Here is a 16,216-nt window from a genome sequence, read left to right as displayed (position 1 = left end):
CATTTCAACATTACATATAGTTTAATGTGCGGACTCGATCTAATAAGATTGATCTTCTCATATACTTAACTAATTCATGGCAAATAATGAACATGATAAAACAAACGTTTAGTGTAATTTTGTCACATTATCCATTAGATTTTTAATTTCAAATCGATAATTTATTTTTGACCAATACGACTCACAGTAAAAAAAAATATGTAATGTAATTCGTTAATCTTGCTACAATTGGTACAGAAAAGAAACATCTCACCAAGCGCACATATATTTCTACCACCATGAGGGGGCCTTGAAAAAGTTTTCTGCGATTGATCGCTTTTGGCAAATCCTTCATGCGACAGGTGGGGACAATTTTCGTACGAAGTTTACAGATAATAAGATGCAAACCACCGTAAACGGCTCGTTTGATAAGCGTGCGTTTTTCCTTACGGGGTGTTTATTTTCGCCCCCCCCCCCTCCCCATCCTATTTTCAATGTGAGCAAGCGTTCGGTTTTGTTACAGCACACAAACTTGTGAACCATGAATGACATGGTTTTGTCACGCTGTTGAAAATAAAAGGTGAGCTTTTTTCCACAATCCACGCGTACTGTGAACAGGGGGACACATTTATGGGTGGTGAGCAACATGCTTGAGAGGTGATGGGGAAAGCGGGTTGGGAGTGAGGTAGGTAATAGAATGGTTTTTCCAGCGCGTCGTAAAAGGTTGAAAGAAAATTGAATATAGGTGTCGATTGATTGTTATTTTTCGTCGCCGTGCAGCCCGACTAAGCAAGGCGTTTTGGCCCAACTCGTTCAATAACGCCTATTTGTGTTTCCGAACGTTACCCGGTGATGGAACGATCTTACCATCGATACATCGCTAATATTGGGTTGAGTACAAAGTTTGAGTATGATTTGAACTATAGTTTTAGTTTTTGTTTGTTTGTTTGTTTGTTTGTTTTTGTTTGGACTTTTAGTAAATTGATTCTCATTACTTCAAATAAAGTCCGAAGAGAAAAATGCGCTTTTCGATTGTAAAATAAAAAAAAAAACATGTGGCATTTTTACTGATGGAATATATATACACTTTCGTAATAACCCATCCGTCTTTCATGCGAGTGTGAGTATATAGCAGAGTGTAAATGGTTTTGCACAGGTGCAAGCTACGGTATTGTTGTGGCGAAACGTTATAGCATCATTGTTATTATGTTTCATTCAATTTCCTCCTACCACCGGCCGTCTACCGTCTACCGGCCACCGTCTCGATTAGATTCGATTTTCAATAGCTCGTTTACGGTTTTGATGTTTTATTTATAAACATAATCGTTTGAAGCGTCTCGGTAGTTGGGCAGAGGAAAACACGTTCACGGTAGCGCAGGAAGATATGAGATAGCTTTTTTATATCGCACCCATTTCACTTCAAACTCGACCAAACCACGACAATCAAATGGAGGAAAGTTTCAAAACCCGGATTGAAAATAATGGCCAGGTCGATTCAGGTGGATCAAGCAACTTTTACACAGTACTTTGTTTTTCATCACTCCCATCATTGATCGACGTTAAACAGTCTTTACTGGGGCATTGGTGAGTGCGTGCCCGGGCTAGAAATATGTTGCCACCAGCAACTTGCACGATTTTGCCATTTTTATCCATGTCTTTTCCACAACCTGTATCCTTTCCGGCAGGAAGCAGGAGCAAACCTCGCACAGCAAGAGAACAAAGAGCCAATCATGGGCCAGACGTTCGTGCGGGAACTTGTTGAGTCTTTGCTCAAGGAAGCCTGCCTTACTGTAAACAGAACCCGTTTACGAAGTGGAGCTTCCTCGTGAAGTGTTAACTGGTGCACATAGCTGCCGTGTCAGAAGGACAATTAGTCAGTCAGTCAGCCGTTTGGACGGCGTGACTTAGGCTGTGCTTACATACATCGATCCCATTAAGGAGGATGTCTCTGTTTCGTGCTCGTTAAACAAGGGCACGTGCTACGAACGCCCAGCAATAACTGGGGTGGCCGAGGGACTGTTTGGCCAGGGCACACATACTACCGACAAGATCTCGGGTGAAACGGTTTCACCGTACGTTTCCCAACTACCAATTCTTCGTTTCCCGCTAGGAAGCCAGAACAGGTTGATTGTTTACAGTGACGAGCAAGTCCTTGAGCAAGTACTTGGCTCACCAAATGGCTTCGTTACCGATCGCTATGGTGCACTCTTTATGCACAGACTGTGCATGCTAACTTCGCCACATACCGTTGACATCCCGTATGCTTTTCCGCAAGTGCAAGTGTGCCACATTCGTCTGAAGAATGCAAAATCTCTGTTTCAATGCTTGTTTTGCCATGCCCCTGCTTACGGTACATGTTTCAACCGTGATTCATTTTCTCGAAGGCATGCAGCAGAAATTTGAACCTCGGATTCGAGACTTTGACAACCGTCGTCGGGTACAATAGTTTTGCAAAAACATTCGTCGTTCGCCTTTGCCACGGTTGCTTGCCAGAGTGCGGGAGATCGATCTTTTAAAGACGAAGAGAAGTTTCGATGCAATCAAAACGAAATGCCACTCTTGCAAAACCGAAGCTTTATGGATGGGGCGCATCCAGGGAATGCCGTCACGTTGCGCGTCATCCTTTGATTGTCAATAAATTCTAGTCTATTGGAATAGACAAACCGTACGTACAACATTTTATAGTAGCGCCATGCAGCTTTGTCACTGTTCACAAGAAGCTCCAATCTATCCGTGGATGGCTAAGGACACGGGTGATGCGCTACTTCTTTTGCTGTTGTGTGACTTTAAGCATGTGGGCGCTCACGGAACACTTCATTTCCCGGATGCGGTTCTCGTCTACATCAATAAACCAACCGCCGTGAGCCGTGTTGTTCCGTTGGGAACAAAGGAAGGACGGGGTTGATGTACGTCTATCAATTCCGTTTACTGAGTAGCGTCCTCACTTGACATGCATCCGGTAGCAAATTGTGCAGCCTTTGCAACAGGCTTCTTCATTGCACCACCAATAGGAACTGTTTGCGCTGAAGAATATACACACATACAAGAAGCATACAAGAATGCTTTCGCTACTTTCTGGTGCTTTTTGCTTATTGTCGTGTTTTATGGTGCTGTTTTACCCATTTGATTAGATTCGTTGGCAAATACAATTGTGGTATTATATCATTTTCTAGAAGTTTGATTTATGTATCCATCTGTTAAATAGTCTCATTCGAGTTTCCGAATTAGTTCCTTGTTAAAGTTCGTTTGCTATTGTTCTTGGTTTTTTGTTACTGATTTAAAATGTTTCATCGTCGTACATGCAACATTCCAACAAGAATAGTCCTCCATTGTGCACATGTTCTGCTATGGTTATTTGAATGGATTAAATACATGTTTTAAGTCTTTCAGTTCATTTATTTTAAAGTTGCTCTCTCTCTTCTTGGCGTTCATGCCTGCTATTTCTGGCTTACTTAATTTTACCACGTAGCCGGATAGTATTCCTTGCTACGGGTGATTGGTACGGATGGGAGTTTGAATTGGTCCTGTCTTGTGAAGGGCGTCGTCACTACTATATTTATTTTATGCAAAAAAGATTAAAAAACGAAAGCATGACCCTGTGCCAACTATTTCCCTTGCAATGACCACCAGGAATACAAGGCTAGCAAACTCTTACATATAGTCACACACACACATATTGTAGATAAGTCATTAGAAAATTGCTCTATTGTGCTGTTGCCGCAACCAAAACTTCCCCTTTTGACATGTATTAAAAATATTATTTAAATATTCCTTGTTTAGTATTGATCGCTATCGATAATAGTGATTAGTATTGATATAATGTGATTTCTTGAGTTTGATACAAAACAAACAATGCAATCGAAGTGCTTCCAAAAACGAATAGTGTGAAAACAATACAGACTCTTACGTTGACGACGAATTTTATGCCAAAAAAAAAAACAATTATTTTTTTCATAAGCGGATCAATAACGGAACTCAAATGGAGCGCATGTACAATGCACCATTTCGTCCGACTTGAAAAGGATAGCGCTGTTACTCGAGGCCAACTTTCCTGAAGTTCTCTTTATCAATGTTTAAAACAGCGGTAAAACCCATCGAGAGAAGTGGACTGCTTACCAGAGTAAACAAGTGATAGGCCCGAACAGTGGCGTTTCGTGCTCGAGCATGCTCTGGTAGATTTGCAATGACCACTCTGAAGCACTTGGAACTTTTGATTCCACCATCACCGATTTGTGTGTACTTTCGGTCAGATCGAATATCAGCACAGGCAGCAGCAAAAGGTCTGCAACTGCACCGCTGCAAAGTAGATGTTCATCGAGTCGTGCACGTTTTCCTCCCGTTTGTCTGTAAGGATGTACGAGGGAGGGCGAGCAAATAAAAACGGAATGGAAATTGTAGATGAAGGAAATACAACGAAGCGCTCAAGCAGAAAAGGGATGACAAAAAAAAACAACTGCCATCCGGAACTCGTTGAATGGAATGGCGTTCGCTTGTGTAGGTGCTATAAAAAAGGAAAAACACGATCACATAAAACAACACTTTGAATCGCGTTGCGATGGGAAGGAAAAGATTTGAGGCTATCCTGCAGACTGGAGCGTGTTATTAAAGTTCGTCTATTGGCCGGCAGTACATCGTTGTGCTGCTGTTGTCAACGGACTAGCGGTATCAGCGGTGCGATGCATCGGGATACATATAAGAGAACCGAAATTCGATGACCTCACGCGGAGACTGCACCCCGATGTTCCCCCCGAGGGATAGATCTTCGATCCCCGAGGGCAATAAAAAATACTTTCTACGGTACGATAGGAAGTGCCCCAAAATTTTCACTCCACACTTTCCCGGTAGGAAATGAGAAAAACGAAAAAAATAAATAAACCTTCCAGCCTACACATCACAGGAATACCCAGAATCCAGTGATCCATGACCCGATCGAAGATGACATCCGGTTGCAACGGTGGTCGTGGGAAAAGCAGATTTTTCCACTTTTCTCTCGGTTCACCCCTCGGGTTGCGGTTGAACCGTGGCCAAAAGCAAACATCGATGCCATTGGTGCAGTTGATGTGTGCACTTTCGCCTAGGAAAAGCTCCGTGCCACCGCCGTTTCCGCTCCAACGGACGCATTCATAATTGAATTCGCTTCTTTTGTGTGCTTCCTATTGCGCACTTTGCGGGCACGGTTGTGTTTTCGTTCGTTCATTGCAAACCTTTCGCGGCATAAATATCTGCTCGAAATCGACCACGGTTGGTCTATGGTTGCGCGGCAAAATCAAACGCCGAATGATTTTTTTGTTGTTCCCGTTTTCTCTGTTTTGATTCGTTCTGTAGCATTTCACGTAATGTGATTACTGCTTCCGGCGTAGACGGCGAGTCACATTTGGCATCCGTCGCAAGTGCGTCCTTCCGGCGCACTTGATGCGGCTATTCTGCCGGCAAACGGGGGCGGATGTTTCTATCCTAATGAATTTGCCATTTTGGCAAACTACCATGGAAATGGAAAACTAAGGCGTAGTTTTTGCTTGCATATAATTCAAATGGTCCATTTCTAATATAATTGTAGGGCGCGCATTTTATTCCCATCCTACCCGTAACCACAATATTCGGTTTAAATCTAATGCTTTGCTCTTCTTTTCGAGCAGATTACATGCTGCAAATGTTTGGAAATATTACAAAAGCCTGTCATTTCGAGCTAATTATTGCGCTAATTTATGTGTTGATATTGTTATCTATAATTGCGGATAATAAAACCGTCTGCAGTCGGTTGTTATAAGTTTTAACAAATATTATGTTTGACTATTAGTCAATCTCAATGGTTGTCAAATTTGTTTGTAACGTATACTGGGAAGGATAACGTACATAAAATCCCATAATGCGTGCTGGTTGGTATTTTAATCATGACTTTAATCATCGATCAAACTTTTCCACGTTTCTGCAACCACAATAGCACCGATATGATTGAAAACGAATGCCTCCTAACCGAACATATTGTTTGTGGTTTCCAATGCAACACAAAACACCACACGATATGCGCGCAGAAATTCGAAAACAAATACAACAAAAACAACACCACCAAAGCATCAACATCACAGACATGATCACACACCCCTTTAATGGCACAATATTTGTTGGAAGAAATCAGTTGCATTAATCTTTAATTTACGATATGTCAATGGGTGCGAACGCTAGATAAAATTAATATTAAATAGCATTTGCATTCGGTAGCGTTTGTTTGCTGCGGCTTGTGCAGGGTGCAATTATGGAATATTAATGTAGACTGATCAGTCTAGTTCGGGATGGTTGTGGTTAGGAAAAAGTGGTTGCTAGAAAAAATGTACAGCATGGTTTTCATTGGCCATCGGTGCATCGGTGCACAGTGCCGGTAGTACCGTAACTTGCACCCGGTACCGCACAGTCCCTCATTTTAATGGTTGGCAACTGTCATTCAAAGAGAAATAATTAAGCCGCAAATAATTAGCTGCAATTTTAATTGAAATTGAAGAATGATAAACAATAACAGGTCGCCCGGGCCGGTAAATACAAGTCCAAATCGAGTACAATGCCCAAAATTAAGCGTCATTGTAATGGGAGTTTTTTTAGCTTGTCCCCTGCACAAATGTCTGATTCCAGCTTATCCCCATACTCACACAAACACACACATACACATGGGGCTGTTTGGTTGTGGGCATCATTATGTAGGCATATTTGTAAATGGCGGTACACCGCATACCCTGAATGATCTGTTCAGCGTGTTATTGTTCGATACGATCATCTAATTTCGTGTGCGTGTGATTGTTTTCATTTTCCCCAGCCTCGGCGCATAATGATAATTTGCTCTGATTAACCTTTTTCATACACCGCTCACAGTGGCAGTTGGATAGGATGTGGTTAATTGATGTCTTTAATACCATCATTATAATTTTTGCATACCATGACCGCGGCAAACTTTTTGTGTTGTAGAGAAATAATGTTACCTTGATTCACTAATTACTTTGACCGGCGGAGTAGTTAAAATGGAGTAGTTTTACTAATAACATCCATCATAACCGTGGCCAGGTCAGGTTGAATACCTTCAACTATCATGACTGAGAACAGTGCCCATCATTGGCATCATGTTTAAAAACTCAGTTGACAGCTTTGAAAACAACCATTGCAATTGTCTGTTAAACAACTGTCATCATTGAACTTTAATCGATTTTAATTTTTTTATCAGAGCTTAAGAGCATGTAAATTGTATTGAAAAGTTATCTATGACGTACATGCTAAAAACTTTAATAAGCAAACAGCAAAATCAACGAGGCATAACTCACAGATACAAATTTATTTTTTTTATTAATTGATTTTGCACAAAACATTCTCATACAATGCAAACAGTCTGTACCAAGAGCAACCCCTCCTCTCTCTAAATATCCCTTCTGCCTTCCCTATATATTGAAGCAGATAAAGGCAAGCTGAAAATGTGTTTGCCCATACCAAAATGTTAATTTCAACAAATAAACTCATTGAAGCTCGTAAGCATACCGAAACACTCCATTGCAAAAGTCATACCGTGTGAAACGCAGGTTCGAGGATTACGGTAGGATATGGTCGGTAATTTCGTGACGGGCTACGATGGTAGCAGTATGTTATTGAGCTCTTCCTGCTTTCCTCGGTTGAGCAAACTCACCTCCCCAACACTACCATGGGACAGTTTTATTCAATTTCATTCCGATAGCATCTCATCAATCTTGTGTCCTCAAACTCGCGACCACGACGCCACACTGACAAGCGCCCATCGCTTCCAGCTCATCCTGAACGAGCTAAGAGCAGCTTCATGATAAAAAGCATGGATGAAAATAAGAAACAATTGTCTTCGCTGGGAAAACATTGACACTTCAAAGCGGCGACACGGAACGCGACTAAGCCCAGCACGCGATGTGGTGAGGTGAGATGAATGATTCTCCCGCGTACTGGAAAAGCTGCAGCATGAAAAATAGCCACCCGTCGGTGCCACCAACTTGTATGTGTGTGTGTTTGTGAAACGTAGAAACGAAATAAAGAACGTAGCGCCAAGAAGGGATATACTTTCAGCAAAATCATCCCGAAAACGACGGGCACTGGTACGTCCCGAAGAACCTGTACATCTTGTCCGCACCTTTCAATAGCATACGGTGAAAGTGTTGTCGCCACTGGAGCAAGGCATCCATCTGGGAACGGTTGGCACTAGGCAAGACTGCTGGCGGTATTCTTTTCCGTGCGATTTCAGATTCCTTTCTCGCGTTTGCTTCCTCAGACACGTTCAGCTCAGCGCTCAACCAAAGGATGTAGTTCGTGTTCGTTTTTTGATGAAAAATGATCCCATTTTCCACCGCTCGCCTGGCATCCAGAGCAGCTGTGCTTCTTGAACGTCACCTCTGGCACGACTGGATGAAACGGAGATGGATCGGAAGTGTATCACAATGCAGATGGCAGTAATCTTCGGTCATTTGGGTGAAAAAGCGAAGAAACATGAAAATTTCAGACGTTCCTATTGCTAGCACAAATTTAAATATGCAGTTAATCATGCTTGGCGGCGTTAGGTTAGGTTCATTTGTGTTCTTAGCTCCATTAAGAGTTCGATAGCGTGGTAAGGTGGAATTGAAAATAGTACATCAAAAAATCACTCGCAACGCTCATCAATGGTGTGTAGGAAGCTGCATTTTTCTAGCCGAATGAATTATGTAATACCTGCTGCGATATACAACGTCAATGTACAACAATTTATCGTTCAACTACTTTGCTGCTTGAAACAACTAACGAAGTTTCCCATTTGACATCAGCAATATCTAATTAGCAAGCTATTTTAGTAAGGCTATGTCATTATCCTGCAAAACGCTTTATTACGTCCAACGGAGGCCAATGAAACCGTGTCATTGGTGTTGAATAACAAACACCCAGCCCGAGTGCTGCAATTAGTGGCACTGCTTTTTCAGCTAACCCATCCAGTTACCTCCAGCCGGATGCGATCGACAGGATGACTTGAATTCGGAACTACGAAATATATATGACCACTGTCACAAATCCTCCTACCAGCGTCCCACTGCCGGGGAATCGGATAATCCAATCGTATTCGAGAGAACTGGAAACACTGATTTCTATCAAACCGTGTGTAGACTGACTGACGTAGACTGTAGTTAAGTTTTTTATTCGATCTGTTCGTATCACGCACTTGCCGCTTGCCGTTGATATCCTTATGCAACCAGCTTTTGCCTTTGAGCTTCGATCACTGGAAGAAGCTAAACAAACTTCCAGCGTTGCGTGTGTGGTGGGAAGGTGACCGTTCCGATTGCCGGAACCACAGAAGACGTACACAGTTCATCAACTAGAAGGTTTTCCGAGAGCATCAGCCATCCGTGTGCTTCGTTGGTTGGAATGAAAATTCTGAAACCGTGTGCGAGTCGGTGACAGGGAACGAGGAAACGAAGCAACACATTTCCGGTCAGTAGAAAAGGGTATTCAACGCGCCCCATTTTTATGCAGCTTCACCATGCTACCACCCAGTTTTGGACATTCGAAAATCACTTCTTTGCTGGTTGGTGCTAGTGCTGGTCATACGATGATAGGATGCGTTTCTGGGACGCTTTGAATATTGAACTTCGGCATAGATGGCTGACACATGCAGAATGACATTCCCGTAGTCGTAATCATCATGCACACGTCATCACTTGACGATGTGGCCAACCATGGACGGAGTTTTACCATTTTCCAGATACGAAAACTGAGATGAAACGGAAAGATCTGTAAAAACTGCCATCAGAAGCTGGGGAAAAGAAATGTTGATTTTTCTTATTACTTAGCAGAATGCTCGTTTGCCGTTGTCCCAATTCCACTGATCGACTGTTTGGTTTGAGTTCATGATGAGGTTGGTTTATGCTGTTTTTTGTTAGTGTAATCATGCAAAGCTCCAATCACTTGCATTCATGTAGTTTTATATTCAGTTTGGTCTATTCTAAATTCTGAACGAACTCCAAAACCACCACATGTATGTACATGAATAACTAAATAATTGTGTGGAACATACCTTTGAGTTCTGTGTACACTACTGTGTTGAATCCTTTTCGTTTTCGTTTTGTATGATCGGTAGATTTGTAACATTTTATTATGACTGTTTCAATGCTATTAATGCTTATTTGAAGCATTTTTCTCGAAACCCATTTTTATACAGCTGTCCTCTTTTAGTTGGATGTGCACGCTGCACACATATCAACATTCACTAGTTCAAATCTAATATTAGCAATTCAACCAAAATGAGTTGCATTGGAAGAATAGAAAACCAAACGGGCAATCTCAACGATCGTGGATGGCAATAACCATTACAATTCGTGGATGAACAGTACAATTGAAATGACGGCAAAGTAGACGTCAAACATCATCAGCGACGTCTCTGTTCGTTCAAGCAATCATCAAAGATGTTCGCCTCAAAGAAGCCAGTCAAAGGCAGAAGCTTAAGCTTATTTATGCATCTTGCAATCATTGCATTCGGGAGCGATGCTACCGATTTTCATCTGTAGCATCTCTGACTAACACTGGGTAGTATCAGGCACCATTCCAACCTGTGGCAGTTACATTGACTAAGAAAGTTCAAGTCACAGCACGCTGACCAGACGGTTCCTTAACCAGGGTGCGGGTTTATCAGTCGGTTGATTGGATTTGCTTCGCTTGCGATGCTGGCACTGGGTCGAGCATTCATTGACGCTGTTTTGAGTGAAGTAAAAGTACCGATAAGCTGTTGAGACCAAGACAAACAATTGCAACAGCTAGGAAGAGGAAGGCAAATTGGTTTATCCGGGACTGGTGTACGATGCAAAGGGTTCGCGATGCTGAGTCAGTGTTTTTCTAGATCGATTTTGATCGCGCTGGCGCTTTTGAACGTCTACTAAGCTTACAGAACCATATTGAAAATGGGCAAAGGTATATATGTATGTGACTAGGATTGCGATGGACGGAACGCGGATTCGTACTTCTTGCATGCAGTTATCACATGGGATGCTTCCAATGCAAATCTAACATAAAGTAATTGCTTTTATGTACCAAATTTCTGATAAAAAATAAAACTATTAGAAATGAAATTGCAGCCCTGATCTGGAAAATAATGCAAGCGAAAAAAAACGAGTGAGCACAGCAGGAACATAATGCAAATATTAGCGCAAATTCTCTAAAGAAATCAAATAAGAATGAAAACCCCCGTTCTTGAACCCCCACGGGAGACCGCCATTCGTCGGGGTGTAAGAAAAGTCATAGCAATGAAAGAACGTCACGAAAGCTCGCCACGGAAGAAGTAGGATACTCGATCAACAACGCAGCTAGCTTGTTATGAAAAAAACCATTGCCTGTACGTTGGAACGCGCTATAAACATTTTGTTTTTTGCTAGCATCTTACTTGCAAGTCGTTTGTTTTTTTCAACGGATTGGGATTTATTTTTACTTAGGTCATTTTTGTTTTGTTTGTGTATGCCTTGTTGTTCTCCCGACTTCAGACGTGCAACTCCGCTCAATGCAATCTTACTGTTACGGTCTGTAGTAGACCAAACAAGCTGAGGGTAATTTTGACGTTCATGCGAGTAGCTGGGAGTACAACTCTTGGTCTCGGTAGTAATTTCATTTACCCCATACCGAAATGAACAGAACAAAAAACCCCTTTTGGATTGTAATGAAAATAGCTCGCCCTCACTGGTCTGTCCTCACTGGTTTGGCTCACTGGTGGCCCCTCCCCTCCCCCCCCTTGCATCACCAGGCACAGAACAACCGGAAGACGCCGATACGATTTAGAGGTGGGTAGATTCGTTAGATTATGTTTTCCCTTCACTCGGTAAGACTGGGTTTTGTCCGTCCCTTTTGCCCGCCAGTCACTGGGGAACCAGGCTGACTGTAATAAAAATTCAAATAAAATAAAAATCTTCCGTCTCAGACTTATGACGATTGTTTCGCTTCACCCGGCTACCAAAGAACACCAACCGTTTGCTGGATTTGCATCTGATGAAAATGTGCCGTTCAGTCCACGCCCTTCCAAAGCAGGAACTGGTGTGGGAGTATATGTGTATTTTCGTTGACTTTCTTTTTACTTAAAAAAAGGGAAAATATGTTTACGCTCGCGCCAATTTGTCATTTTGATTTTTTTTTCCACTTCCGGTTCGCCTTCCGTTCACGTCAGAGTAGAAATAACTTTCTCGGGAAAAGCCACCATAAAAATGAAACAAGACCTCTCGGACGTTCAGTAGCTGATAAGGCAAAGCGCGGGTGGTGCAGAATTTTTATCTGAAAATTGTCACAACGGGAATAGGGTTTATAGTTCCGGGTCAGCCGTGCCACTAGCGGCCGAAGAAGTAGGCTCATATCTGATTTTATCTGCTCTGTTATGCGTGCAAAGCAGTCATTTTGATGAAGTCTGGTGGATTCATTCGGGCACGACGCAAGCGTTTGAGCAACTCGTGTACTTAAAGCCGCTGCAGAGCTTTATTTTTTCGGTTCAGTTTCAAAAACATTGATAAAATATTTATGTTTGGCGGTACAATATGGAGGCGCCTGGTGGTTTAGTAGTAACCGCATCGATCGCTAATGGACAGGCCCAATAATAGAAGCTAAGCAATCTTCTAAATGTAGAAAAAAAAAAACTAAGAAGATACTTTTGAAAATGTTTCGCTAGCACAAACTTTGCAACAGTAAGCAGTAAATAACATGATTCAATAAAATTAGCCGAAATCCAACGTGAATGCACTTATTCAAGTCAATTCGGATGCACGTTGTGGAGTGGTTAATTCCATTTTGTGACGTATTACAGATCAATTGATTTCCACTCGTATACATTTCAAACGCAAACAGCAATCATTGAACATTTCTGTTCAATTTTGGCTCGCTATTAGTACTCTGGTATGCAAAACTGACACATTCTTGCCAAACGCTAATCGCAAACGACATGTGTTGTGATTTCTGTATTGCATGTTTCTTTTAGCTACCTTCATTAAACCACCATGTTTAGCAAAACGATAGTAAGCGACAATACCTTCGCCTTTTGCCACCCCGGCCCTGCCTGCAAACAACCCACGGGAGGGAAAAATGATATTTATATGCAAATTACAGACAGCGGCACCAACCACCACCCGCCCGGCTGGAGCGAATCCCTTCTGATTTCATAATAATGTGCACTTGAATGTTGAGGAGCGTTTTCAAATTTCAATATCATCAAATCAGAACCGCAAAAACGCGACCCTTTCGGTTGCTGACGTGCGTTCCTACCTATCAGACCGCTGCGTCGCTTCTGGCTGAGCATAATCGTTATGATTTTGCCATTGCAACTAGCACTCCTCTACACGTGCCGGAGGATTGTATTTATTTTTAGGACGTACGTTGTCGATGTACGAAACCGAATCGGCACGAGGTACTGTATGGTATGTGAAGAATATTCCGTCCCAGCGCATAGATTCTATGTTCACTTCTGTGCCTGTGCACACTGTCGTTTAAAATATAATTAAACATAACCTCAAAAATGCGCACCAACGCATACGTTCAACCGCACGTTAGCGAATCATGCTCAGCAGGATCGCAATCACCGCGGTGTTCAATTCCGTGTGCTCTTCGCACAGTTTCGCACCATAACGAGCTGCAATTGTGCCAGTGCATGCGTATGTCTGTGAGTGATCGTTTGTGTGAACCTGGAAGCAGTGGAAGCAATTTCGATGGGAGTACAAGTTAGCATAACTGATCCTTCCAGTGTTACCCGCGTTCAGCGAGACAAGCAGATGATATAATTTAATTGAAATGAAAATTAAAAAATACATTCAATTCCACCATCCCTTAACATTGGCACACATTTCGCTTGCGGGCTTGATGAAATATCACTTATCCGTTAGTGTACGGCAGGATATTGCTCTCGAGTTTTATTTTTTATTTTTTTGCGGAACGATGGTTGAAGGTGTAAACGAGTTTGCATGTGTGATTTTTGTTTGCATTTTGGGCAATTTTACAGTTTACGCCATGTTCCTGCTACAACACTAAAGTTGCGCACTTTACACTCTGTAGTCGTACCTGATGCTGGCGTACTGGTGAAAAAAAGGTCAACTGATGATATCAAACAACCACCAGAGAGATACAAACATATGAATCTCGCATTAAGGGATAAGAAAGGGCAGTGTGAACAGTAACCGGAGGTCACAGCACACTCCAAAAGCCCAACTCGATGAAACATATCGAAATCGTGCCCGCCTGCTATCGTCCTGCCGGCGACGTTGTCTACCTGCGACTGATAATATCATGTAGACGGCACGTTCTATTTCCCACCACCGTGACTCGGCTGCTGCTCCTCTCGTTGAGCATTGAGCGGTGAGAACGCGCATCCAAAACGTGGGCGAGCTTTGAAGCTGTGATTCGATTTGATTCCTCCTTGGCAACACGTTCATTTGCCTTGTTTTATGCTGCTGGAGTGCTTTTGTTTTCGCTTTTGTTACGCTTATTTTACTATTGTTGTGTTGTATAATTTCGTTCCGGACCACCCGCAGACCATGGGCCTATGTTTCGTAGCGCGAGCAGGTTGTAACACGGGTAAGGAAATGCAAGCTTTTTACGAGCTGTTCCCACATTTTCTCCGTCACTATCGCAGGCGATTGGGGATGAATAAAAAAAACCAACGGTTCACCGAACTAATGGAAACTCTCTGCATACGTAGCTTTTGTTTGTGCGCGCTAGCATTAAATGGATGAATATGGTTTTGCAGTTGAATTTTTAATTTTCCAAATTGGCGCTTCCTGGCAAGAGGCTGGACCGGTTGTTGTTTTTTTTTTATCTCGCTCGTCCTACTATACCGTGTACAAGTGGGAGATTTCGGGTGGCTTTATGGTGGACAAATATTTCGCGAGCGTCCACAAAACTGACCTCGCGCGCATCCCGCCGGGAGTTGATGGCAAAAGTGTGTTGTCGAGAGTTGGCGTTGTAATTGAAATTTAAGTGTTGGCTCTTGTTTCCTGAGCTACTGCTGCTGCCTGTGTTGGCAGCAGTCGTTGTTGATTTGTTTGTTTGGCGCGCAGTAGGGTATTACAACGCCAGTAATGGGGAAACTTTTTTTTTTGCATGACTGATATCTCATTTTTGAGAACAAATATGTATAAAGTTCAGCATCATGGCAGATCGAGCGTGGGCGGAGGATATTATTTTGCTGTTCGAATTTAATATATACATTTCAACAACGACGGATAATATATTACTTGCAGGAATTTTGCAACTATTTACAATTATGAGACGGAAATGAGTCATCTCTAATGACAAAAAATACATGCTGGCCGTTCCTCTCGATTAAAATAAAATTGATAATAATTACAACAAACTATTACGCTAGCAATCAAAAGAAAATGTTTATCGCAACGATGACTCAAATTTATACCAATATCAAATTATTGACCAAAAAAGAGTGATAAAATATTTGGGTATTCGCTTAAAAATCCTTCAACTATTAACTGTTTGCTGTACTCACAATTGTTAGGAAATCAAATGCTCGAAACGGCACTTCAGTGCAGCTTGGCCGACGTGGCCAAATGCGTTTCGCCATGGATCCCCATGGTGCACAATGGGCTTGTTTTGAAATGGCCCAAATGAGTATGATTTCGTAGCTACTGCACCAAATAACGTACCACTTTAATGAGCTTTCCGAGGGCTGGAGTAGTTGTTTCTGTTGGGCCCTGCTGATCAACGCACACATAAGGTACAGAATCGGCAAAACGATGTACGTAATTTCATTAAATATTAACTGCCACACATGATGGTAGTGTCGTTTAAATTATAGATTAAAATGTGCATTTTCCGTTCGCTTCCCATTTGCAACCATGCCAAAGTCAGCTGTGTGGAAAGTAGCTAAAAAAATGGCGAGAAGTTAAGCTCGTGTTTGTTTGCGTTGTCTGTTTAGAGCATAAAGCTGTACTTTACAGCGGAGCTTTTGGGATAGTTTTGTTCCGGTGGGACAAAACGATCCCATGAAGTATTGCAACCAACCGTCAATTCGTCATAGTATTTTGCAGCATCCGGTGGTAATTCCATGCAGACGCACGAATGCGCACCAGCCACACCGATGGGCCACGTGTCGTCGAAAACACAATTTGATTAGCATTAGCGAGGAAAGCCGTGCATAATAATAAGCAACTGCCTGACGCTACTACTTGGCAGGTTCCACACCGTAGTATGGGTTCTGGTACAGATGCAATCCCACTGCATGAAGTTTTGAGCTTAGATGCAGCTGGACGGT

This window comes from Anopheles marshallii, chromosome 2, assembly GCF_943734725.1.
Source record: "Anopheles marshallii chromosome 2, idAnoMarsDA_429_01, whole genome shotgun sequence".
Classification (NCBI taxonomy): domain Eukaryota; kingdom Metazoa; phylum Arthropoda; class Insecta; order Diptera; family Culicidae; genus Anopheles; species Anopheles marshallii.
Note: the sequence above shows the minus strand (reverse complement) of the source record.